This window comes from Chelonia mydas, chromosome 6 (genome assembly GCF_015237465.2).
Source record: "Chelonia mydas isolate rCheMyd1 chromosome 6, rCheMyd1.pri.v2, whole genome shotgun sequence".
Lineage (NCBI taxonomy): Eukaryota > Metazoa > Chordata > Testudines > Cheloniidae > Chelonia > Chelonia mydas.
Window position 1 is genome coordinate 40,878,777 of NC_051246.2, and position 25,463 is coordinate 40,904,239.

Sequence of the window (25,463 nt, forward strand, 5' to 3'; positions counted from 1 at the left end):
GTGACCCATCCTTAGACTAGGTCCCAAATATCTACTGAAGCATCTAGCTTTCAGAATTTAATTACTTCTGTAGTTACAGTATTTTTTACAGTATTACAGAAGTAATTAAATACTGTAACTTCCATTTTTTTAAAAAAAGTGAAAATACTATATGCCAATTTCCTATTAGCATGCATGTCACTGTGATTGTAAATAATGAAATTCATTATGTGCCTGATAACGCCTATTGAAGTCAATGGAAAGAGACCCTTTGATTTCAATGCATGGTGGATTTGGGGCTAAAATGTGTGTCTCATTACTAACTTTGTCATATAAATTTTACTCCTAGGGGGATTCTGCGCCAAAAATTAAAAATTTTGCATATTTTATTTGTACCAATTTCAATTGTTTTGGTAATTTATTTAAACTATAATACAGAAAAAAATCACAACTATTCAGCATTTCCTAAACACATGAAAGTTAAGTTACAAACACTTGGTAACTAATACCCTGCATTCCAGTTATAATCCTGGATTTTCATTTAAATTACATTACAGAACACTAAACAGCAAAATTAAAAAAAAAATAGAATGTCATTTTAAATTGCTCAGACTTTCACAAATGAAAGTTTTACAGTTTTGCTAATCTTTGTTCTGGACCTGGCTGGGTACTTTGGGAAGTGCTTGCTTCTGATTGTCCTGACATTTTATTGACTGCTTGGCAAATATTTTATTTGCCTTCAAAGTCTTTTTTTTTTTTAAGGGGTAAGTAAAATAAATCCTGAGCTGCAATCTAACCCATTGTGCCACTTTGGCACAGGAAAAAAGTGAGAAATCACATAGATCTTCCTAGCTCAGGGGTTCTCAAACTTCATTGCACCACACCCCCTTCTGACAAAAAAGTTATCATATGACCCCGGGGATGAGGGGGCCACAGCCCAAGCCCTGCCGCCCCAGGTGAGGGTGGAGCAAGTTTAATGCTTGCCCTGGCAACCCCGTTAAAATTGGGTCGCAACCCACTTTGGGATCCCAACCCACAGTTTGAAAATCACTGTCCTAGGTGATTTCCTTACTGTCATTTATAAGGCTTTACATCACTCTGGCAATGGAGAGGCCTTAAAACTGTTACAGGTGTTATGCTCCTGGGGGAATTGACTGAGAATGGGAACAGTTAACTAACAATAGGAACATTAACAATGTTACTACTCAGGCAGGCTGCTACATTTCTGCCTCAGAGAATGAAATCAATTAACTAGCAGGCAGGTAGCTACATTTCTGCCTGAGGGACAGAGCTTTTCTCATTCTTAATAAAAAGACTTCCCCCTCTATGAGTCTCTCTCGTTTGTTGACAGGCACACCCAGCCCCTCTCCCACTGCAGTGATTTGCATCTCAGAGACTTCTCCGGGAACGCTGGAACAGACATGCTACCTGGACTGCCAGGGAAGAGGCATGTCGTCCCGCCCCGCCCCGCAGATTTCTTTTGCATTTTTCTGTACGGAGGACACACAGATATGCAGGCCACATGGATTCTGCACCCCCGCAGGGGCACACAATTCTGTCAGGAGTAAAGTTTGTTTATAGATCTACTAGAATCTATAGTATGCATCTGTATGCAGAATCTATATGCAACTGTTAAATTCTGCATTAGAAAACAGGAGTTATGTATAACAACTTACAAAGTATCCCAGAACTTACCCAAGTATCCTTTGCAGAAAGGAGCCAACAATTGTTAGGCATCAAAAACCTGAGAACAATATCTAGCTTTTATGGCCAAATCTTGGGGAAAGAGGGCCCAACCAAGGTAAATAGCCTGATCACTCAGAAGTAATGGGACTGAGGGGCAGAGTATGACGTGAGGTTTGGGTGCAGGGTAGCTAGTGTGTTCCATAGGCAAAGCTGTTGCTATATGGTGCAGAGAGAATAGCAGATGCAGCATGGTATGTTTCCTACTTCCCTCCCCCAGTGCAGAGGTGTGAATCAATGGAGCTGTGCTGTTCATTCACTCACAACTCACACAGGCTAACACTCTCCTGGCCTTCTCACAATCCCCTACCCGGGCTCAGAGTTTGGCTGTGCATTGCATAGGTGGGCTGAAACTCACTCCTTTACAGAGGGCCAGCACAGGGCCTATGTACCACTTAGTTACTGCTAGTTGAAACTTTATCATTTTTCCCCCCGTCAATTTCAAAAGCTTTACCAGGAAACAGAGTTTTAAAAAAATGGAAAAGAAAATTTTAGCCAAGCTTTTGTTCCTACTTTCTGACTAACTCTACGCTTCAGTGCTAGTATGATGATATGAGTGGTGCCTTGATCTTGTACAGGGGGTGAATTTCACCCAGGCAGAGTCCCCATCCATAGCTGTCCTCTAACTGACCACCCCCACACAACATGCAAACATGTCCACTGCATTTTAGCCCTTATGTTTCCCTACATATTGGAGGGCAGATGGGATGTGGGTACCTGTGGGGGCATTTCCCCTTCTATTCACAAATATATGGTTATTTCAGTCTCTCTTTTTTGCTTTAACATCTATTTTTGCTGATCCACTATCTATCTGTCACTTATATCTTTGTCTCCTGACCCTTTCCATTTACCGTAAGCTCTACTGAATATGCTTTTTTTTTTCAAATTAGAACTAAGGCAGTGCAATCCTGTTGGTTTTAGAAACCATGTTACTGTTGTGTTTTTCCCACCTGCTGTACTTCCTTGCTTTGTGTCAACACTTCAAGGGTGTTTTTCAGTAAGCCCACTATGTGAGATGTGGCTGCCATGGATACAAGGAACAGAAGCTGGGAAGAAAATTGAATGATTCTGGATTTAAGCAACAGAAATAATAGGTGAATGTCCTATTTAGCTGGAGCATGAACTGTAACGGTGAAGCTTATGTAGACCAGGCAGACATCAGCAATTAATTGTCATGGTCCTCCAGCTGTAGTTTTATGTACATGCCATTGAATAACCTGGTTTGTTATTCATGGGAAGTAGAAATGTTTCAAGTAATGATTCTCTTTGACACTAATTTGCTTAACTACAGAACTGGTAAGTCATTGAGAATAAAGACTTTGAATCAACAGTGGCGCCGGTTAGTTTATATATAATGTAATTAATTGATGAACTGTGGAACATATAATATTCAGTTTCTAGGAAAGGAACAAGTAAACAGGCAAACACATTTTTAAGGGGAATAAAAAAACTCAGTATTTTGGGCAACATTGTTAAAAGTACAAGTTGCACAATATACCAGTGCTGCGCTAGGTGATGAAGGAGTCAACACAATTAATTGCTGAGTCCATGGCTGAGAACAGCAACAAGATTACTGAGGCAATATGCCACATGCCCACAGCAGCACGCCTGATTTCTTTGGCAAACATACATCAATAAGAGAGTAACTAGACTATATCCTAAGGTGATGGGAGGGAAAAGGAAAATATCTGTGAACAATATGTCAGGATAGTCCATTCTGTAAGATAAATCAGAGTGCGATAAAAATAATTTGATTTACCTCAATCCATTCTCACAGTAGAAGTAATACTGCAAGATCCAAATTCTGCCAACTTTTCTCACTCAGAGTAGTCCCTTGCTCCAAATTGTCTATTGGTTTCAGTGCGGTTCTAAGGTATTACTCAGAATGCATAAAGGTTCTGGTTCTAAATGCTTCCCATGTTCTTCTATTTTTTTAAATAATGGTAGTTTATGTAGTAAAATAGACTTGACCTTCTCAGGCAATAGGTCCGTTAGCACTTAGGGATTTTGTTTTGTATTTGTTCCCTTTAGACATGCTCTCATTACTATTTATTTTTAATGGTTTATGGCTTGCCTGACAAATTTGTACTGAATGGATCTGCAGCACTCTGCCAAGCATATCAGTATGGCAGTGTGAAACTACTCATTTTGGCTTTGCAATTATTTGTAATCCAAAAACCCCTGAAGTTTCAGTGGCGAATTCACATGAATTTGAACATTTGATCCAAGGAGAAATTTAATTATTTCTGCCAGCACACAGAGCTCTTGAAAATTGCTAATTTTCCCAAGAGAGAAATTACACTATTTTTTACAAAGAAATTCTGACATTTCACAGCAAAACAGGGTCTTTGCTTGGCAGGCTGAAGCTTTTCTTTTGTCAAAACTGTCTCTTACTTTTTCAGAAACCAAGACAAATTCCAGGCAAGACCATAAGTGTTCTGTGATTTTTGTCAGTGATGAAAGATTATTTTTGGACATAGCTCTTATGTTTGGGACCAACTAAAGTTCCTGCTCCATCTTCAATGAATCTCACAGAAACTGTCATATGAGTGATTTTCAGTAGCAGTGATTTTTTGCTCCATGAACATTTGGTTGTACTAAATCAGAGGGTCTTTAGTTGCACCAATTGTTGCGATACCTCTGAAATGTGAGATTAGATATTGGCATATTGTAAATGGATCCCTCGATTACACAACAACGCAAATATGGCCATTTATGGAAATTTTAAACTAATTAGCTTACTCCTCATCCCATAGGAAGACTGTGGCCTTGATTAAAACCTAGTCTTTCCTGGAGATAATTCCAGTGTGTTAGATTCAAGTCCAAGCCTTATTCACTATACACTTTCCAACTTCTGCACTAAGGCCCTGATTCAGGAAACCATTTCTATTCAAGACACTTAAAGGGAAGTATATGTTTAAGTGTTTTCCTGAATTGAGGTCTCTTTGAGGCAGGGGTCCTATGGGGGAAAAATATGTGATGGTAGAACCAGAAAAAAATACCGAGTTCTATTAGACTGTGGAGTGCCCTGCCCAGGGGAGTGATGGAAGCCTCCTCATTTCTCACTTTATAAACAAATTAGCCAAAGACCTACAGCAATATTTAGTAAACATTGCAGAAGTGACAGTGAGCTGGATAAGATGGATCTAATACTGCCTCTTCCATTCTGGCTTCTGCCAGGGGCTTTGCTAATGTTTGAATAATGTTATCCTGATCTATGAAGAAAATATTTAATGTAAATATCTGAAGGAATTCAAACATTTCAGTATTCAGATAAAATCTGTTACTTGATGTAGTTTCTGTGAATGGTAATGCCTTTTTTTGGCACTCTTTGGCAATCTAGGTCCACAGAGATTAATGGGCATGTTTTTAATCTTCCTTGCCTTTGCTTATATTTGATTTTGAAATCACTTCTGAAGCACGATTCCCAGCAGCATGAGCAGGGAGAGTTTGGAGGTTCAGATTCTGCGGTCTGGCCAATAGATTTCGGGGGGGAGAGGTCTGCATTCCCTTGATCCTGGGTTCAGTCCCTCAGGCGACCTGATACAATTTAGCTGCATATGGCGCCATGGGGCCATTTTGTCAGCTGGAGATTGCATGGCATAGAGATGCCCTAATCACCCTCCCTTTCACCCAAGAATGCCCCTTACACTGCAAAGAATGCCCCTATGTGGGGGTGGGAATTCTGAGGATGCTATTTAAGCTACCTTCACAGTCCCTCTGCATTGTTAGTTTTACAGTGCTACGTGGCCGTAGCAGAGCCAAGAATCTGACTCCGTAATGACTTTGGGTTGTTATCCTGTAAGAATAATTTCCTTTTTACTTGTGCCAACACTTTGAAAACCTGGGTGCCTTAAATTTGGCATCTAAATCTAAATTCAGATACCTAAATAAGTAGATTTCCCATTAATCACTTATTTAAGTGCCCCAATGTGGATTTAGCTGCCTAACATAAGATGCTCAAGTAGATGATCTTAAAGATCAGGATTTATTTAAATTGTTCCTGGATGCATAAGCTTTGTCCTTATAAAGCCAAAAATGGGTGTAACCTCCCATTGCCTCAAATGTGAAGCCATGGCTTTTGCATAATGTTCCTTATGCAAGACCATTTTTACAGTTCATATAACTACCCCTGAATTGTGAGGTGGATATTGACCACTCCAGCACTGAACCGGGACTCAGGAAACCTGAGTTCTACTCCTGTCTTTTCCACTGACCTGCTATTATGACCTGGGCAAGTCCATTTCAGTTCTCTGTGCCTCAGTTTCCCCTCTGACCTTTCATCTGTGTTGTCAATTTATACTATAAACTCTCTGGGACAGAGGCTGCCTCTTATGTGTTCATACAGTATTTAGCACAACTTGAGCCCAGTCTCAGTGGGGACCTGTAGGCTCAACTGTAATACCAATAATAATATGTTGGAGAAGCACTAGACGTTTCACAGGGTTAGGTCCTAAGTGTGTATTGAAGAGACATGCAGCAACATCTGTTGAATTGTAAGTAATGGGTCAGTGGGAAATTTTTAAACCTTATTGAATTGCTGCAAGAATGCTTTCAGAAACCCTAAGTCTCAGTGCATCCTGAAATATCCGAAAAACACACTCATATGCTTTAATTTGAAATGAGACCCAACAGGAATCCAATGACATTTTTTTCCTATACCTTCATGTAAAAGACCTATGACTGGCTGAGCAGACAGAGTCTTTCCCAGATATATTGCTGGTTCCATTCCAGTCTAGGATGTTAGTGACAAAGGCCCACATTTTCACAATTACACATCCACAATAACAACGAGGAGTCCAATGTGTCTGCATAACTTGTACATTAGGTTGCTGTGATTGCACGTGCAATTACATTAATTACACATGCAAGTGACCAGTTTGTCTAATTTGTCATTTGCATGCACAACTGCAATAAGTGGGTGCAGTAAGCGTGATCTCAAAGACCAGGATTAAAATGGCCTGGAAGATGAAGCAGCTTCTCACTTTGTTCTGTCCTTTCAAGTCCGGACTGAGGTGAACTGTGGGAAAGCTTGCTCTGCTGCCTATGCTATTCAGGATATTATGACCACAATTGCTACGTTTTCAGAGTGACCGATGGCGTTTCAGAACGTGCCTCCCCTTAAAGGACTCCACTGTAATGGTACAGTCTGCCCCAAGTAAAGAGCAGCGTGTAGCTGTACTGCCCCAGGAGGACACTAGAGACTGTGTTGTGACTCAGAGCCACAGTTCAGTCCCTTGTTTCCCTTTGCTCCAGAGGGCAAGTAATCTGTGCCAGCACTTCTCCAAGGTGCAGATTATTTTCAACTGCTGTAACCGCTAAACTGTGCTAGCTAGTGCACTCCTGGGTGAGGGGAATTGGCACAGTAGAATCAAAACTACCCAATCCCCACCACTCACTTCCCACCCATTAGCAAAGAAAGTCACTACCCTGCTACTATGACAAGTGAGCCTGTACAGGAGAGCAAGGGGGCATTTGACAAATGATAATCTTGCCACGTGTGAATCGAAACAGCTAACATCCAAACTGCTGCTTTGAGAAATAGTGGAAATGTTTTCCTGGTAGATCAAAGTAAAATATATCAAAGCCATAGTCTGTTTTCTTAAGCATTGTACTCAACAGCTTTAATGTTACTGGGTAAAACCCACAGTAGCCTGTATCTTGTGTAACTCTGTCCTTTACATGGCAGCCTCAGCATTTAGAGCAACAGAAATAGCAATAAACAAGTTATTTTATTATGTGTGTCCTTAGTCTGTGTAAAATGTATTGACTGTATTATTTTAATACTATTTCCATACTTCTAAGTTTTATGTAGAATAAAAGATTATCCAAGAATACACATGAAGTTTTAATGGGAAAGAAGCATACAGGGAAGCTGCTGCAGAAATGGATCAGTAATATAGATATGATTTTGACCATAGTAGTTTTCATTTTCTGGCTCACTTTCCTATTTGGAAGATCTGTGCTGTCTAAACATCAGTGCTTTAAAATACAAAGCCAGTACTTTGCTAACATGACACTGATAACAAGTGGTCTTTGCCATTGAAATGAAAGCCTCCTGTCAACTAGGATCTTTGGAACTTTAGTATGCAGAGAATTCGTTTCATAAACTTGAAACATACCAGCTCACTGTGCTGTAGCCATGATATTAAACAGTATGTTGTGGACCTTGCTTCATTTCCATACAGTTGAACATACTCCCCAGTTGTTAGTGTTCTCTCTCTCTTCCATTGCTCACAGTTCCTCCAGTAGATCTGAAAGATGAATACAGGGAAGTGGCTCACAATTTACTGATGAAACAAGATGCACAATAATCTGCTAGAGAACTGAATAGGGCCAAAGCCACTAACTGTGAGAAACTCTTGCTGTTCAGAATGGTGGCTGCAAGAAAGCGGCCAAAAAATACTTAGTATCACGAATCAGTCAAGCTCATTATGCATTTCCATGTGTATTGTTAAATGGCCAGGTAGAGATGCTGCAGCTGGGTTTTGTGCAAGAACCTTGGACGTGTGTGTGTGGCAAGTATGACACCATGAAATTGCTGAGAAGATGGAGCAGCGAATAGTTTATTTTAAACAAACAGGGCCTGATCCTCAGCTGGTGTGATGTTCAATGGAGCTATGCCAGTTTACACCAGTTGAGGGCGGAGACTGTTACATAAAACTCTTTGATATGCAGACTAAATCAGCTGATGCACTGGTGGGCAAATTTACCCAGAAGTGTGCTTGCCACAATTAGCGCATTTTCTTGGTTTGCATATAAATACTTTGTGTTCTATCAAGTGTGACATTAAAAGAACTCTGAATTTTCTTATGCAAAAATCATGTTGCATAAAGCTAAAATTGGAGAAGGAATGTGTGATGGGTTGGACCCGTTGGGAAGCAACCTGGTGTGCTGAGATACCACTGAGTCTACCTGTTCTGCTAGCATGGGCCCCCTTTAACCTGTCTTGCAGAGCCAGGCTCTGAAATCCTCCTCTAAGACACATACAGGCAGGGCCACACCCAGCTGCAGATCAGCTCTAGGAAGACTCAGTTTAAGGGATTTGTTCCAGCACTCAGATGTCTACCTCCCTTGGAGTGCAGACCCAAAGATATATTATGAAATTTGCCCTCTCCCTCAATGTGGAGAGAGGTGTGTGTACACTTCTTGCCCCTCCCCCTCATTAGAAATTACAGAAACTGGGTTTAATAATAAATAAAACAAATTTTATTAACTATAAAAGGCAGATTTTAAGTGGTAAAAGGGGTAACAAACAGAACAAAGCAGATTACTAAGCAAATGAAATCAAACATGCAAACTAAGCTAGTTTCACTAAAGAAATTGGTTACAAATAGTATTGCTCACCCTAGATATTGTTGCAGGCAGTTTGCAAAGCTTTTGTGATTCAGAGTTCCAGTTATATTCTCTTTCAGACTGGGCCCCTGTCTTAATCTGGACTCCCCCTTTGCCTTCCCTTTTTCAGTCTTTCCTCTTGGGAAGACAGGCCAAGGAGAGGAGGACTCCTGTGTGCCTTCCTCCCCACCCTTAAATAGGATTTACATAAGGCGGAATCCTTTGTTTCCCAAACTTGACCCCCCTTCCCTTACCGTGGAAAGTTACAAGAAGTCCCAGGTAATGTTTTACTATCAGGTGACAAGACCACCTGACTCTGTAGTCCATGAGTCAGTGGCAGTATGGAGCGTCCACAGGAAGGCCAAGCTCTTCACAGTCTCTTGTCCTTGCTGATGGGCCATCTGTCCTGTCTGGCTTTTCCATTGTTGTACCTGAAGTATTAGCAGTGGGTGTCACCCAAAGTAGCATAGTTGAAATACAGATACATAGTCAATATTCCTAACTTCAGATACAGAAATGATACAGGCACACAAATTGGATAATTGCGTTCAGTAAATCATAGCCTTTCCAATGATATCTCACATAAGCCACTTGCATAAAGTATATCTCAGTTATGTCATATTCATATCATAAGCATATTTTCATAAAGAATATGGAATGTCACAGAATGAAGCATAGGAGGGAAGTCGTGTGTGTCAGTGGGCATTATTGCGCTCAGACCCCATGGCGATGAGCTCAGCACAAGAACCGATATAGCATAAACCAAGTAACTATATAGCAGGCAATTAAAAAAGTGTGGAACAGATCCTTAACTGCTGTAAATCAGCATAACTCCAATGAAGTCAAGCAAGTGATGGTGATTTGTGCTAGTGGAGGATCCAGCCCTGTGAAAATATCTTGTTTTCTTGCTTGTTTTGGCAGGCAAAGGTCAGCAAAGACACAGTGGGGGTCAGCGAGCTTAGAGCTGCAATTTGTTGTAGTGTTTCTCATTACCACCTGTGCGTAGGTCGCAGTGACAGATGGCTTATATTTACTTTGCTGAACATGCACTCTGCTTCTTAATGTACAAGAAGGGATCAGATAAATGCATCTGCTCATCTCTGCCCCCTCCCAGCTCAGATTCCCCTGATTCTGATGATTCTTTGTTTTTTGTGCAGCGTCCTAATAATCTCTTGAGCAATCAGTTGTGGTGTTTTGGAGGCAGAGGATTGTAATCTAAAGTGAGCAAAAAACAGTTGGAGGTGAGGGATTCACAGGAATGATATTTAGCACTTGAAGAGCCCCTTTCATAACAGGTTGGTAAGCAGTTGTACCAGTGGGGAAACTGAGGCATAGAGAAATTAGATTTGCACAGTGGTGTAGCAGCAAATAGAATCTGTCTCCTGAAACCCAGTTTGCTGCACTAAATGCTAGACCATACGGTCTCCTAAATGCAACAAGGGGCCTGTCTTCCATTTCATACAAATGCCTTTAATAGTTGGTTAAAATAAGAAATAAAGTATACATGATACATTAGCAGAATTATGCCAGGTAGAATTATGAGTTAGGCTAGTTTTTTAAGGCTTTCCTGGGTCTTTTCTGGGATGTCTATACTGCAATTAAACATCTGTGGCTGGCTTGTGTCAACTGACATGGGTTCCAGGGCTGTTTAATTGCCGTGTAGACATTCGCACCTGGGCTCTGGAACCCCAGCAGTGGGGAGGTTCCCAGATCCCGAACATCTGCACTGCACTTACACAGCCTCCTAGCCTGAGCCATGCGAGCCTGTGCCAGCTGACATGGGCTAGCTGCAGGTTTTTTAATTGCAGTATAGACCTACCCTGTGTTAAATGAATATATTCCAAATAAATATTCCACTGTAATTGCAGTGAGAGAAGACCCTGTCCCACTAAACACCAAAACAGAGAAAATACTTCAGAAGTCTCTTTGCAAAGAAAAGAGAACCCTGGATATACTTGAGTGGCCAAAAGGATAGAGCAGCTTCAGTGACACCTTTTAATACAATACAGTTAATTGCCGGTGTTTATTCTGGTGGGGAAGCATTTTCTGTACTGATGACGGGCTAGGTTAGTAACTTTGGGTTCATTACAAGTGCCCTAAACTTCTTTGTCATCATGCAGCAATATCTTTCTGTTCTACAGAAAGATTTTGCTTCTAGAAAACCTGAAGCACCTTATGAGTGTGAGGTGCATAAGGGTCGGACAACGAGACAGAAGCAGTTGGGCAGATGGTTCCTAATCCATTTTTACTTTGGAGGCCATGATGCCTCAAGGGCTCATGATGCCCATTACTCGGCCTCGTACTGCTGGTCCAAAAAGAATGTTGTGTGTTTCCCAATATGGCTGCTGCTAAAGCACAAGGGGCTGGGAGCATGGCCGTTCTCAACCCCACTGACCAATCTAATCAGCAACCACAGGCCAGTCCACAGGGGCATGTTAATTAGTCATGTAACTATCCCTGCCTTCCACTGGAAGGAGTACTAGGTTCATGTCCTGTCCTGCGCTTGGTATGGGGAAGGGGCAGGAAGAGGCTACCTTCATTCTCTCTTCTCCCCCTGTCAACCTGTGTAAGGTAGGCCAAGATTTTACCACCAACATATATATCAAGATTTGAAATGTGAAAATACCTAAAAGAGAAACAGAAAGCTGCTATAGCTGCTTTTAAAACTGTCAGTTGTATTCACTATGAAATCCTAGAGCGAAGTATTGTTCCATCGCATTGGGTGATGCCGATAGGAAATTACATTTCAGTGTAACTTCTGCTGCTGTTCTCTGTCCTGAGACCGTGGCTTCAGGAAGTGCTGCATAAACTGAATGCCGCCTCTTGGGGCTGCTCCTTGGTGCTGTGTGAGCCCTGGTGCAAAGCTTGTGCTCTTCTGTTCACTCCTACACACTTTTTTATTGGGTTGTCATAAGCAGGTGAGCGCTGTTTCAACCAGGGGGAAGCTTCATTTCCATTCTTTATTTGCTCCCTATTTCCAAAAATAGGAAGCACCTCAAAGGCAAGTAAATATCTGTCTAAATTATGTTTGATTAAGCCTAAAACTGTTCACAATTTAAATGAAACCCTTAAGTTTATTTCCTTCATAACAAAAACAGACAGGTAACATTCAAGGAAGACTGTTATGCATCCTCCTGAAATATATATTTGTGATTTTTTTTTATTAGAACTGACTAATAGGAAAGCGAGTGGTAGTGATTTTTCTTTTTTATGCTTTACAATACTTGTCTAGTTTCGGGGGGAAATATAGTACTGCTCTTACAGTTGCCATTCAGAAATAAATCCAACTAAGGCACTGAAACATTTTTTTCCAGTGGGGAAAAGGATGGCTTTTTTGACTAAACAGAAACTTCCATTTTTGTTGACAGTGGTGGGGTTTTCAGTTTTTCAACAACTTCCCCCCCCCCAATTTATTTTTATTATTATTATTTTGAATTTTCAATTAATAAAAAACTCAGGAAAAAAATTCTGATGAGCTCTACTGTCTTAGAGTTGGCTAGGAAGTATTATATAGTTCTGCAGATAACAAACTGCGGACCCAGACGAAAGGTTTCAATTTTCCATATGAGATTGCTTTGTGAATGCATCAGTCCTCTCACAGCCTAGCTAGGAGCTGAGCCCAAGGCAGGACACATCTTTGTTTGAAGGGATGCCAAAAACGGATTGACAAAAGGCAGGACTAACCAACTCAGGAGTTTAAAACATAAAGATAAACAAAAATAAAAACTCAATTAGATTATTTTCCAACCTAAAATATGTATGACTTATTTCCATTCCAAATGTATGTTTCTGCCTCTACCATAGCTCCAGGATAAGTAGCACTGTGGTCTAAAAAGAGTGAAAACTTGGTGGAAATGCAAAACCCTGTCAAAACTAAACCCATTTGATTCATTGGTGAATAAATTATTGTGTGAAATGATGGATTCCAAGGCCAGAAGGGACTATTATGATCACCTGTGTAACATAGTCCATAAACCTTCCCTAAAATAATTCCTAGAGCAGATCTTTTAGACAAACATCCAGTCTTGATTTTAAAACTGTTAGTGATGGAGAATCCACCACAACACTTGGTAAATTGTTCCAATGGCTAATTACTCTCACTGTTTAAAATGTATGCCTTATTTCCAATCTGTATTTGTCTAGCTTCAACTTCCAGCCACTGATTTGTGTTATACCTTTCTCTGCTGGATTAAGAGCCCATTAAGTATCTGTTCCCCGGTAGATAATTATAGAATGTAATCAAGTCACCCCTTAACCTTCTCTTTGTTAAGCTTAATCAAAATGTCACGTGGTATCAAGTCAAAGTATATTATGTCAATACTATTACCTTTATCAACCAAACTTGTAATCTTAAAAAAAAAAAAAAAAAGATAACAAGTTAGTCTGACAGATCTATTTTCCATAAACCCCTTGTTTATTTGCAGTAGTTACATTGCACTCATTTAATTCTTTATTAATTGAGTCCTGTAACAGCTGCTCCATTATATTGCTTGGGATTGATGTCAGTCTGACAGGCCTATAATGATCCAGGTCATCCCGTTTACCCTTTTAAAAACTGGCACAACATTAGTGCTTTCTTCCAGTCTTCTGAAACTTTCCCAGTGCGCCAAGATATATTGAAAAACAGCATTAATAGTTCAGTGACTCCTTGGCCAGCTCTTTTAAAGCTCTTGGATGCAAGTTGTCTGAACCTGCTTATTTAAAAATGTCTACCTTTTTAGTAGCTTCTGTTTAACATCTTCCAAAGACTGTAACAAGTTGCTAATCATATCTTCACTATGGAGCCCATGTGCTCCTCTGCTGTGTGGCACAGAGGTGAACAAAAGCATGTTCTTCCCTTGAAAATAGGCCAGGATACAGAGTGGAAATGAAAGGTTGGTAAACACCATGCTTGCCTCTCCATGTGTACAATCCACATCTGGGTCAATGTGGGGAAATGCACTGGTCTTGGCTGGTGGGTTGGGCAGTAGCCATGATCCCTAGAGCACTGCTACTCAAAGTGGTGGTCCGCGGACCGGTGCCAGTCTGCAAGCCATCGGCTGCCGGTCTGTGCGCACATTGGAAAAAATATTGCCGGTCCCCCACATCAGATAGCTTGAGAAGCATGCCCTAAAGTACCATTTAGGGAACATGCTTTACCCTTGAATTGGGCCAAACTCTCACAGGCATGAAAAGGGGCACAAAGGAAAGGAAGGGTGAAGGAGTGACACTTTACACTCGGTCCCAGGGCATGTAAACTCTGGCTGAGGCTTTGATGCTTCTCTAGCAAATCCCCATAGGTTTCAGTATATTTCACCTATGATTGACCGTTGTTCTTTACAGCACTAATTTCCAGTCTGCTGCCTCTTGAGAGAAGGCAAAGGGTGAGTGTGTAGCTGTGGACCAGTGATTAATTGTGCAGTATTGGTAGTCAGAAATTTGTAGCTGAATAGCCATAGCCCAACTTTCTTCTGTACTGCCTCTAATCCTTCTCTCAGGAGGGAATAATCTGTCAGTTTCTCCATTAGCTGAAATTTATGCTGCATTGCTATTAGTTTTTCTCCTTCCTTGCATTTGCTGCTGAAAGGGATGATAGGGCCCTATATTACGGAATCTCTCTATTATTTATGAAATCAACCACATCCTGGCCTTAAGTGATTCTCACTGAGCTAAAGCCTAGCAGAACTATCCTGTGGTCAGGGTGAGGGCTACAAAGACTTTACATCATTGTATTGCAGGAGTTAGAGTGTATGCTAAAATTTACACACACATTGATTCAAACCCATAAGCAGGCTGAACGCTGTGCATTCAATGGCTAGGAATGTTCCTTATTTGAAAATTGTCAGGAACTGTGAGATGTACAACATATGGCCACTGGTCAAAGCACATGCCATTTAGATGGCCCTACACTGAACATCCATAGGTCAATGAAGAGGTTTCATAATGTTAAGAGCCTGATGAACCCCTACAAAAGCTATTGTTAAGTCTGGAATTCCAGACAGGCCATTTACATTTTAAATCTCAGTACTTTGGCTTCTTGGTACTCTGGATGGTTGCTAAATAAATATCAAACACTATTAATACACATTATTGACTAATTACCTGGAGTATCTTTCTTTTAAAATTTGCTAGAGGAAAATTTGCTGAACCACAGAACTATAAAAACCATGTTCAAATCTGAGCAGGTTGAACATGGTTTTTATAGTTCTGTGGTTCAGAAATTGCCAAAACATTGACATATTATAACCAAGTTGTGGCCCCACCAGCTAAATTTTAAACCTCTGTATGTGAGCAGTTTGTGGTAGAAATGTTGTGCAGAACTTTAACTATAGCAGTGCCAATGGGTATTGCATATGATTAATTTCTGCTGTCTGATTATACAAAAATTACCTAGACTTTATTGATTGTATTTCTTTTGTGTCATTTTCATTAAGAGCTCAGAGTCATGGCCTTTTCCCATACAGGAACTATGAAAGAGTGACATGAACATCTCCAGTTAGTTTTAAAAAGCTTTATAAAGATTCTCTTTGTGAGAAACATGAAGGCGATCAGAAATGGTAAAGTACTTTAACTACTAGAGAGCTATTCTATATAAAGCTCAATATCCATATGCCAAGTCAAGTAAGAAGTACAAATACATCCTTTAGTTCAGTCAGAATTATGTCATTCATCCTTGCCAGGAAATGGAAGAAATATCCTGTTTAATATCCTGTTTAATACCCTTAGGCACTTTGACTTTCAGTGAGACTTAGGAACCTGTGTATCTCAGTCAATGAAAATGTTACCTGGAATGTTTGGATGGTTGGTTTGGTTTATGTGAAACTTTTTGGTGGTCTTAGTCCAAATCCCAGCAGATGTATGTTCTTGTCACAACAACCATCTGAATTGCCCCTGATTGGCAAGACTGTTGGTAATTGCCAGCTTCCACAGGGTGGCCAAAGACTGAACAGGCTTTAGAGACTTACCTCTCAGTTATAGAGGTGGACCCCCAGGACAGGATTGAGACAGATTGGTAGAACAGTAAAGGGCAGCTTGAGCTGTCATTGCTTATGTTGTCCGTGTCTTGTAGATAAATGCAGGATTTCAGTCTCCAGGGCTGTTGCTTTGGAATCATTCCGCAAGCACTGGTTTCACACACAATGTTTCAGAAGTTTTCTTAATTTTGTTTTTTAGACACAAACTTTTCCAAGTTCATTTGGGAAATCTATAAAACTCCAAACAATATAATAATACCTCTTATAAAGAGATTTTCATCTGCACGTCTCAAAGCACTTTACAAAGGAGGGTAAGTTTCATTATTGCCTGATCACCCTAGGTATAAACCACACAGCTCTGTGTACAAAGATGTAAATAGAGACCAGTTTGAGACAGATTAGAAACAGACTGGATTTTCAATTTGTTCTTTGGATTGTACCCATATAGAAGAATCAAACTCACTAATCAGAAAAAGCATTCAAGTCTGTGTTCTTTAATTCACTTAGTTAGAGTTGTGTCCATGAAAGGAGTCAGTTCGGGTTTGTGGGTTAATGAAACTCAGTGCAGGTTCCTGAAAGTCTATTGAACCTGCATGGAGTATCAGGGTCAATATAGCTCTAGGCCCACCTTCCCTCCTTCTGTTCCCAAAGCTGCCCACCCCTACCTCTGAAATGTTCTTGGTGGTATCCCCAAAGGGTACAGCATGACCACTCCCCTATCTGGAATATTCCACCACCATGTATAGCTGCCACCCTCAAAAGATTCATCAGGCAGTATATGAGAGAAAATTAAATTAAACTACGTGAGTAAAGATGCCATTACTCCTTGCTCATTATCTGTGTAGTCTGCAGCTAGACAAACTTTGCAGTGAGTCCTGTGATTTTCTGCAGTACACTGTGATAAATTCTACATCACATGCACATTCCTGTGGAAGCTTCCAGTAAAATCCACACCAGAAGTTTTAATTGAATTCAAAATGAATATAATCTAGCCAGCACATTATCCCTCATAGTGTTCTCATCCCCATGTACTTAATACAAATCTCAAACTCTGAATGCCCCTCAGTTTACAAAGTGCTGAAGAATTTTGTATTGACCAAATATCATTGCATTATAGAAGCTTGTTGAGGGAAGGCAAGAGCCCTTGGTATTTGTATAGAGGGGTAGTTGGTAGGGGACATGGATTCTTGTTACTTGAAGAGAGGAGGGTTTCTTGCCACCTGAGGAAATGGTTGACTGGGGAGGGGAAAGGCGGAAAACTCCCCTCTTTCCCTTCCCCTCACAATCATGCAGCTAAATATTGTGACATGAGGTCGGTTCTGGAAAAGGAATTTCCTGATTTGAGGCCGGCTTCTGCTCCCATTGCACTCAGTGGGAGCTTTCAACAGAACCAGTGGGCCCATAGTCTAAATAAGTTTGGACTTCTCTGTTATGAGGGAGTAGTTACACTTCCATGAGATAAGATGCTCCTAGTTCATCCCTTTCTGATCCTATGGTCTAAGCATTCAGAAAAATAATTAGTATATTGCCTTGAGAGAGGAAACTACTGTACACTGCTCTTGTGCTGATGGCTCATATTTGCTAGTCCATTCCATCAGGGGTAGGAATCAGAAGCCATCTACCCTATGATTACAACTAAGTATAGGGACCCAGTTTACCCTGTTTACAACACAGTTACATTTTGTAGTGTAGATGGGACCTTAGCTAGGACCTTTCAAGGCTTTAGCATGGTGTCAGAATACATTAGGGTTCTGTTTTCCCTACAAAATTCAGCTGTGTTGTAGCCAAGACCTGTGATCACATGGGTGTGCCATTTAGTATTCTTGATTTTGTTGCACTAAGTCAACACAGCAGGTGATAATGACAGAATTCACCCAGAACATTCCCAGAAATGTAAGCAATATCCCATAGACCAGGGGTCAGCAACCTTTCAGAAGTGGTGTGCCGAGTCTTCATTTATTCACTTTAAGGTTTCGCGTGCCAGTAATACATTTTAACGTTTTTTAGAAGGTCTCGCTCTATAAGTCTATATATTATATAACTAAACTATTGTCATATGTAAAGTAAACAAGGTTTTCAAAATGTTTAAGAAGCTTCATTTAAAATTAAATTAAAATGCTGATCTTACACTGCCGGCCCGCTCAGCCTGCTGCCAGCCTGGGTTTCCGTTCACCTAGGCCGGCAGCAGGCTGAGCGGGGCCTGCGGCTGGGACCCTGGCTGGCAAGGGACCGGCAGCCAGAACCCCAGATCGGCAGTGGGCTGAGTGGGACCGGCAGCCAAACCCCAGACCGGCAGTGGGCTGAGCGGCTCAGCCTGCTGCCCCTCAACCCGCTGCTGGTCTGGGGTTCAGTCTGCCGGCTCCTGCCAGTCAGAGTCCTGGCTGCCAGCCCCACTCAGCCCACTGCCAGTCTGGGGTCCCGGCCCTGCCCACATAGAGTGGGTACCTACCTTCTCCCTGGTTCTAGCCCATTCTCTTTCTCTCTCTCTGCACTGAGATGAGGGTGGGAGTGCACTGAGCATAGGGCTGGGGGTGAAGGAGCAGGCTGGGGGTTGGGGTGCAGGGTCTGGCCAGAAGCTAGAATTAGGAAGGGGGCTCAGGGTTGGGGCAAGAGGTTTAGGTGTGGAGTGCTTACCTGGGCAGCTCCCATTTGGTGCGAGGGGTACAGGTGGGAATGTGGAGGGGTGTGGGGAGGTGCAGGAGCTCCTGTTTGGTGCTCAGGGTGGGGGTGCGAATGTGGGGGGTGCAGGAGTCAGGGCATGGGGTGTGGGGGGGCTGGGTATGTGTGGGGGAGTACTGGAGTCAGGGCTGAGGTCGTGGGGGAGTGCAGGGGTCAGGGCAGAGGGCTGGGGTGTGTGGGGGGTGCAGGGATCAGGGCAGAGTGCTGGGTGTGTGTGAGGGGGTGCAGGGCTCAGGGCAGGGGGCTGGGGTGTGTGTGTGTGGGGGGTGTAAGCGTCAGGGCAGAGGGCTGGGAGTGTGTGTGGGGGGGTGTAGGGGTCAGGGCAGAGGGCTGGGGGTGTGGGCTGGGGTCGTGGGGGTGCTCCCAGCCCCCTGCCCCGAGCGGCTCACGGCAGGGGGCTGGAGGGGGTATGCCCTGATTCCACCCCCTTCCCCAAGGCACCATCCCCACCTCTTCTCCGCCTCCTCCCTGGAGCAGCGAGCGCGCTGCAGCTCCGCTTCTCCCCCTCTCTCTCAAGGGCCATCAGCTGATTGGCGGCAGGGAGAGGAGGAGGGGCAGGAACGCAGCACGCTGGGGGAAGAGGCGGGGGTGGGGCGAGCTTGCCTGCTCTGCAGCAGTAGCCGGCAGGACCAAGCTTCTTCATCCTGCCGGGGGGTGGGGGGGGGGCGGAGAAGAGCGGGCCGGGGCAGACAGGACTTTTAATGGCACGCTACGGCCTGCTGGGGTCCCGGCCTGGGTTCGGTAGCGGGCTGAGCGGGGCCAGCGGCTGGGACCCGGCAGGCAGCAGCGTGCCATTAAAAATCGGCTTGCATGTCGTCTTTGGCACGCGTGCCATAGGTTGCCGACCCCTGCCATAGACTGTTTGACAGTGGAACTTGCTATATAAGGTGGATATTTATTAAACAAATGATTTTGTCAAAAGATATTGTTGTATGGTTTGGAGCACAAGAAAATCTCGGGACGAAGTGTCTGTATCTCTAACTGGAATTGAGGTCTCATTATCTGTACTTCTGTGTAGGATTATTTTCCTATAAGGAGGACAGTATGTGTTGTTTTTGTTATGGCTCTAAACTGGTAGACAGTAAATTAGGTAAGTTGGCTGAGACCAGCCTGCTTCTGATCTCTGCCCTGCCTTCTGATGCTGTATCTTACTCATTAAAATAAAAATCTGTAAATGAATTTATATTTATAGCCTTTAGATTAAATGGTGCTGAAGGAGGACAATTTCCTGAAAAAACAAGATTTACAATGTAATGTAACGAAAAACTGACTGCTTAAATTTCTAAGCAAAACTCAGACAGGGTCTCATACTCTACTGTCCCTCTCTTTTCTGGAGGAATATTTGTAGCTCTCTTCTGATCTTGGCAAGCCCAGCTTGCAGCCAAGTCAAGATTTAGAACAACCCTGACCACTGAGATGCTCATAAATTAGCCTGATTAGGTAGTTTCTACCAGCTCAGACCAGAAATGGACCAAAAAATATTGCTGGACTCTTTACTAAGGGCTTGGCTGTGACCATGAAAGCCACAACTATATGGGAGGGAGGTTTGAAGTTGAACTCGACCAGTGGTTGCAGCTACTAGCCAGGATCATTTAGACAGACATACGTAAAAGCAGCTATTACACTTAAAAAGTCATAGTGAATCATAGTCTTCAGCCTCCCTTTGCCAGCTAGTGAACAGGGGATTGGGGGGTTGGGCCCTCTGATCCAGCCATGCCTTGTTGGGGTATGGCCATGCTTGCTGTCTGCCCTTTGCTAGGGATTTTTCCAGTAGCCCTCTTTGGTGGTGGTGAATTTTCTTTCCTTCAATTTGCTTGATTTGTTACATGTGGTAACGTACCCCAGTTTTGGAAGTGGTTAGCAAATAAACCAAAATAGCCTCTGCGCATCAGCTGTTTCCTTCCACTCTTCTTACCAGACTGCCTGACAAGGAATTTAAATAAAGCATTCTGGCAGCTTGCATGATTTGTGAAACTTCAAACTCTATGTAACTTTTACTAATTATTTGAAATAAAAGATAAAAATGAATTTAGTGGAAGAAAGGGTCTGATCTCTGCGCACACTTGTACTGGTTTAACTAACTGTATGATGTTGTACTGTTTTAGTTAAACCAGTGCAGCTTTGTGTGTGGACACTGTTCTGTTGGTTTAACCCTGGTTTACCTTACTCTTGTTCATTTACTAAACTGTGTGTGTAGGTAAGTGCTGAGGCTGTTACACACCTGGCTCTTTAAGCTAATCAGCTTGACGTTTTAGCACAAGTGCTGTGGTGTTGTCTACAGTTGTTTTAAGAATCCGACTATGAATCTTTGAGTCTTTTGACTATGAGCAGGGACAGTGGAATTAGGCCAATAGGGCCGAGGTTCTGGAAAAAGGGAATAAGCTTCCTCTATTCTCTCTGTCTCCTTGCCTTTGGTGTGAGCAGCATTTCAGGTAAAGGGAGATTGATTGTGACTCTCCCCTATTTCTGAGAATGCCAGGATCTGTTAGAGGAGAGGGAGGCCAGTGGTGAGCCATGCATTCTCACTGCCTGGGAATCCACAAACCTATGCCATAGATGCAACCTGAAGCTGAAATATATATGGGCCTGGAGGTTGTGTAGCTCCATTGACCATTATGAATGTGGTTAGAATGAGCTTCATTTTTACCCATTCATTCAGAGCTTTTGCATACAGAGATGTCTACCCAGACAAACACCTGATTCCCTACTGGCTGAGTGCTAATGTTCCTGACCCTTGGGCTTGTGAGTGTGCCCAAGTTTCCTACAGTGATGTATAATCTCTCCACTTCTTCCTACTCCTATATAATGATCCAGACAAAAAAGCATTATTTTTGATCTAACCATCCGCTTGCAGTTCACTTACTCCAATACAGCCAAGCAAATAGATTGTCAGCAGACAGGGCCCTAATCATACGTATCAGATCTGGCTCAGGAATTAATTATTGTCTGTGTTTTAACTTGTAGATCAGATTTAGTGCCATCTTAATTGGCAGAATGGTATCTTGAATATTAATCGGGGAAAACAAGTTAGGTCCTGATATTTTATTCCTTACATAGGCAAAACTTGTATTTTTCCTGAAGAGTTGTTACAGGATTAAATATATCTCAAAATATAATTGCAGACTTGCATATGGCCTTCTGCTCCTTAAAGTCTAGTGTAATTTTAAGATCCAACATATTCTGGCTTTGTAGTCAGTTTTGTCTGATAAGTAGATGTCTGCTGGACTAACAAAAGTATTATGAATCTCCACACAAAGTTACAAACATCAAAGTGAACTATAATCTCCGTTTTCAACTACACTACTATGAATTTCACCATCTTCACTATAGTTCATGGTGTGATGTGATATGTACAGCAGAACACATATGAGCCAGTATCTCTGTATTCTTATTTCCTTCATATTTCCCCTTTTAAATAAGTAACACTTCTTTTAGGATGTAAAATAGATTTTAATTTTTAAATAGCATCTTTTTTCAGATCAGTTTTAGCCACATGGCTGAGAGCCAACCCCAGTTGTGCTAGTTGCATTATAATTATTTTGTAAAGGAGGTCTTTTTTTGCTGAATGTCTGGAAGCAGGTTTCATCACCATCTTCTCACAATTTGTTTTGCATCAACTCTGGGATGTCTTGTTGGATTGGTAATGGTTTTGTGTCTGAGTACCTTCCATATAAATTAGACTGGCAGTAGCCAAGTCTTTTGTGGACTTCATGGAATCTCTATCTCTCCTCCCGTTTGGGGTTCTAGAAACTCTGCTTGGGAGAGGGTTGTGCTTTTGTTTGTTTTCAGGGTTATTTATTTTACTTATTTTGAGAAAATAGGGCTCTTGTGTAGGAGCCTTTGGTTCTGTGAATATCATTTGTGTTGCGATGGGAAGACTGCTGAGGGCCTTGAACTTTTATATCCATAAATGTTTTCTGTACCATGTGCCCAGAGACCTTTAGAGATAAATATACACTGGACAAGGGCAATACTAAAGGTGTCCTTTCTCCTTGAGGCAATTGCATTGAAAGTACTGTGGTCTAATGAAGGTCCTCATATCTTCGTATACATTACAATATTTTGGCTGTTCTCTTCCCTCTGTGCATTTGTGGTATGCTCATAATGCAGCACTAATTAAACTGCCCCTTGGAGACCTTAAACAATCACCTCCACAATCCTCCTTGTTTTTTGTTTCTGTCTGGAGTTAAATCTTTGCATTGAGTAAATCTCTAAAGCAGAATAACTGCAGGATCCCTTCCAGGCAATCAGCTTTTAAAATAATTGAGTCTTAATGTATATTTTTTAATATAAACATTTAAATTGACTTTTAGCAGTCAGTCTGTCTGCAGTACGATTTTCTCCTTATATTAAGGCTCCTGTTGCTAAACAGGTTTCAGAGTAACAGCCGTGTTAGTCTGTATTCGCAAAAAGAAAAGGAGTACTAGTGGCACCTTAGAGACTAACCAATTTATTTGAGCATGAGCTTTCGTGAGCTACAGCTCACTTCATCGGATGCATACTGTGGAAACTGCAGAAGACATTATGTACACAGAGACCATGAAACAATACCTCCTCCCACCCCACTCTCCTGCTGGTAAACAGTCACCTGGAAAGGACAAACCTGTGTAGAGCACTAGGACAACATTCTTCTGCCTGCAGAAATAATCTGTCTTTATATCTACCGAAATGGTGCTTGAAGAAGACTGAGGAATCTTACTCAAATCTGGGTCAGACTTGCGTCTCACGAAATTTAACTTCAACCGCAAAGCATTGCATAAAGCATGCATGGGCAAGAGTTTTAAGCGTGCAAAAGGGAATGGAACTCTGATTTAAAACTGAAAATCTGAGCTAAGGCCGTGTTCTTAAATCCCCTGGTTCCTTCAGAGTTTGCAATCGACAGGGTAAGATAAGGGGACAATCTCAGCCCAGATTGTCAGTCTGAACTGTGAACTTCCTTGCCGTGGTGAGTTTATCAGATCCTTAATCATATTAAAATATAGCTGCTTATTTTTATTGAATTTATTGTGGTGTTTACAGTAGAATGTAAATTTAAACAATATGCATCACTAGTGCAATTTTTAAATGCCTTTAGTTAAGTTCAGTAAGCTACTTACTTGGCTGGGACCTGCATGTTTACCATGCTTTTTAAATGGCAGTACCGCAGTTGGCTGAGAAGGGTCAAACTTTGTCGATCTTTGTAAGTTAACTTTTCATTTGAAGCAACTGTTGACATTGGCAGGCAAGTTACAAGAGCTGTGCTATTTAATCTTCTCCTCACTCTACTATGAGAAGACCATACTTTTTCTATTTCCATTGGGGGCTAGTTTTCTCTTCACTCTGGCTTCCAGGGAAACTTCCATAACTATCATTTTTCTTTTCTGAAAAATGCTGGATGTTCCAAGCTAAAGATTTAAAATTTGTAGAGTAATTAATTAAAAATGATGAATTAATAAATATTTTCAGACAAATTGAAACTTTTCTCAAGCTGTGACTGAGAAACACTTCAACAACTCATGTTCACACCTCCCCCTCCTTAAAAAAGCAGCTATTACTTTGAGGAAGACTGTGGTTTGCTTGTATTTGCTACTGAGAAACTGGAGGAGACTAAAAATATCTTGGCTGAATTTAGGGTTCCTGCACTATGTTTGCTAAGTAGCAATTAATTTTCCTTTTGCCTTTGCTGGAAAACTTTCCTTTATCTTTTCTTGTGCTACACAGTAGAGATCAGGCTTTGTTTGCATGTGTTGCTTTAACAGTCTATCCCTTGGCTTAGTTCTCTCTCCTCACCTCTAGTCTTCATGAATATATTCCTATTGGGCCAGATCCTCTGCTGGTGTGAACTGGCATAGTTCTGCTGAGGCCCATATAAACCTGCCAGCTTGCGTAGCTGAGGATCTGGCCCATTGTTTGAACAGAAGGTGGCCTTGCAGAGTCTTTGTGCTATAGGTCATACTCTTCTGTATAAATGTTTTGAATGAAATTAACACCTTCTGTGGTGTGGTTGGCTGAGAGACATTCATGGCAGCATTGTCCCTGAGAGCTCATTGCAGCTGGGGAGTCGAACCTTCAAAACAGTGTAGAAGGACTGCACCTCGAAGCTAATGCTGTATGTATATTTCTCTGAAGGGTTTGTCACAGGAGGATGAAGGACCTCCTTTAGTTCAACTGATTATCATCTGTGTTTTGGGAACCACTGGGCCAGTGTTCTAGACTTGGCTCCACAGCGATCTGTGTGATTCATCGAGCATGGCTGTCTCTGCTGCACATTGATTTGTGACACAAGGATCCAAAGGGCTGGGAACAGTGTTTTCCCTGAGTGCCCTGTTCCTTTTGTGTCCTCCCCTGACAAATGCTGCTTCATGGGAGACCATTATGAAGTGAATCTAGCAGAAATTACTGGGCCTGGTTTCTCCTTCCCATGCAAGGGAATGATGTAGCTCTGTACTGATGTGAAAGTAAAATATTTAAGGGTGGCAATTTTGCAACAGAAAAGCTTCAAAAACAGACTCCAAGGAGAAACTGCTGAGCTTGAATTCAGAGTAACAGCCGTGTTAGTCTGTATTCGCAAAAAGAAAAGGAGTACTTGTGGCACCTTAGAGACTAACCAATTTATTTGAGCATGAGCTTTCGTGAGCTACAGCTCACTTCATCGGATGCATACTGTGGAAACTCCAGAAGACATTATATACACACAGAGACCATGAATCAATACCTCCTCCCACCCCACTCTCCTGCTGGTAATAGCTTATCTAAAGTGATCATCAAGTTGGGCCATTTCCAGCACAAATCCAG

General features: G+C 41.9%; 1 long non-coding RNA gene across 1 annotated transcript; it reads left to right on the forward strand.

Annotated features, from left to right (window-relative positions):
- Positions 1-9,460: 9,460 nt before the first annotated feature.
- LOC122466334 lies at positions 9,461-17,463 on the forward strand. Its single transcript, XR_006291751.1, has 3 exons — positions 9,461-9,716; positions 17,236-17,241; positions 17,454-17,463. It is a non-coding gene; the product is annotated as an uncharacterized LOC122466334 (long non-coding RNA).
- The last annotated feature ends 8,000 nt before the right edge of the window (positions 17,464-25,463 follow it).